Below are 2,453 nucleotides of genomic sequence, written 5' to 3'. Positions count from 1 at the left end.
ACCAAAAAAAAAAAAAAAAAAAAGATGAGATTCACCATGCTGAAAAATCTACACAATTCAAAAGGAATAGGGAGTCTAGAATTCCTGGGCTCTGCTATTAATACAACAGGATTCATAGGCATTAGAATGTTGTTGTTGTTGTTGTTGTTTCTGTGTGATATCAAGTCACCAATGACTCATAGAGACTCTACATACAATAATATCTCTGAACCGTCCCCTATCCTGAGCCATTCTCACTGTCTCAGACATGCCTACCCTCACGACCCCAGTTACTGTGTCAATCCATCTTGTCCAGGGTCGTCTTCTCCTGTGCTGACCCTTCACCCTTCTAAGCATGATGTTCTTCTCCAAGAACCTGGCAACACGCCCAGCGTGTGTCAGATGTAGTCTCAAAATCCTTGCCTCCAAAGAGCAACTTTGTTTTGTCCTCTCCAGGACAAATCGGTTTGTTCTCTTGACAATCCATGGTACATTCAATACTCTTCTCCAGCACCATAACTCAAAGTCATTGACTCTCCTGTCATCTATAGTCATTGCCTAGTTCTCCGATGCATAGAACTAACTGAGAAGACCATAATTTGGATCAGGCACACCTTACTCATCTTCGGTTCATTGCTTCTTAGCACTCCAGAGAGGTCCCTGACAGCAGAGTCATCTTTTGATTTCCTGACTGCTGGTGCCAAGAGTGTTGCTTGTGGAGCCAAACAAGCTGTAATTGTCAACAACTGTCATGATGCTGTCAATTGGCCCAGTGGTGAGAATCTTTGTTTTCGTGATGCTGAGCTCCAATTCACATTGAAGCTGCAGTCCTTGAACTCCTGCAACAAGTACCTTAGTCTTCCTCTGTTGTGGCAAGCAAGTTTGTGTCAGCTGCATAATGCAGGTTGTTATTGCCCCTTCCTCCAATCCTGATGTCACATTCTTATTCACAGAATATCTTCTTGAATGATCTGTTCCACACAAAGATTGAAAAGTTATGGAGAAAGGACACATTCCTTAAGCATGCCTTTCTTCATATTGAATCATGCAGTGTTTCTTTGCTCTGTTCATACGACTGCTTCCTGGTCTATATATGGGTTTTGCATGAGTGCAATCAAGTATTCTGGAATTTTCATTCTTCTCAATATTAGCCACAATTTGTTGTGATCTACACAGTCAAATGCCTCTGCATAATCAATAAGGCAATCAAAATCTTTTCCCCAAATGTTGCTGTTGATTGCCACCATATTGTGCACAACTCATAGCAACTCTATTAACTAAAGACCTGAAGCTTTTCTGTAACTAACAGCATCTTTCCAAGTTCACAGAGTTTCCAGAGGCATGTGGTTTAGGAAGTGGATGTCACTCCTGCTTCCAAACCTGTCTTAAACTAGGAGCTCCACCGAAAACTGTCCACCATGGGTAACCATTATGGCATCTGACATCCCAGTGGCACAAGGTTCAGCATCACAGCAAACCCAGATTACCTCAGTGCTGCAAAATGACAGAAGAGTGCTGTATAACTTAGAAGAATGTTCCTCCAAAATATAATAACATGAGGCCTGAAGGCCATAGGCCCAATGGCCCTCCAGGATGTCTTGTTGACAATAAACAAGAGGCTTAAATAAAAAATCAATAAGACATTCCACCTGAACCTCAACCAAAACAAGCACGTCCATCTTAGAGTCCTGCTGTGTCACCCAGGCTCCAAAAAGCAGATGAGGGGCTCACCTTAAAAAAGAGGACCCTCCAGGATGTCTTGTTGAAACTAAACAAGAGGCTCAAATCACAAAACAACCAGACATTTCACCAAATAGCACATAACCAATGGCACAATAACCAAAATAGAAACACTGACAATAATGCATCAAAAGAAAATAATAAAAGATTAGTCTGCTAAGTTCATACTGTCCAATATAGCAGCCATCAGCTACATGTGGTTCTTGAGTAATTGAAATTTGGCCACTTTCAATCCAGACATACTTTGAGTATAAAGTATACAGTAGATTTTGAAGACTTGGTAGGAAAATATAAAGTATCTCATCAATAATTTTTATACCAATTAAGTGATGGAATGATTTTGGATATGTTGTTGTTTTTATGTACAGCTGAGGCGCCTGCAACTAATAGTGACCCTATGTACAACAGCCCTAAACCCTGCTCTGTCCTGTGCCAGCCTCACTGTTTCTGACACACCCATACCCATTACTCTAGAAACGGAATCAATCCACCTCATAGAGGGTCTTCCTCTCCAACACTGTCCCTCCATCCTCCCAAGCATTCTTTACTGATTTATTTATTGGTATGTATATAAAAATTATTTACATTGTGATTTATTCATGTGCATTATACCTTGAGTTTTTTTCAAACCCTATGCTCATCATATCTTAAGCTCAAGGAACTGAAGAACAAATTCAAACCTCGAGTTGCTATAATCAAGGATGTTTTCGGCAGAATGTTAAATGATCCAGGAA

The sequence above is a fragment of the Elephantulus edwardii genome, unplaced genomic scaffold, assembly GCF_000299155.1.
Source record: "Elephantulus edwardii isolate Elephantulus edwardi_28Jun2011 unplaced genomic scaffold, EleEdw1.0 scaffold00040, whole genome shotgun sequence".
NCBI lineage: Eukaryota > Metazoa > Chordata > Mammalia > Macroscelidea > Macroscelididae > Elephantulus > Elephantulus edwardii.
This window is presented reverse-complemented; position numbering follows the sequence as displayed.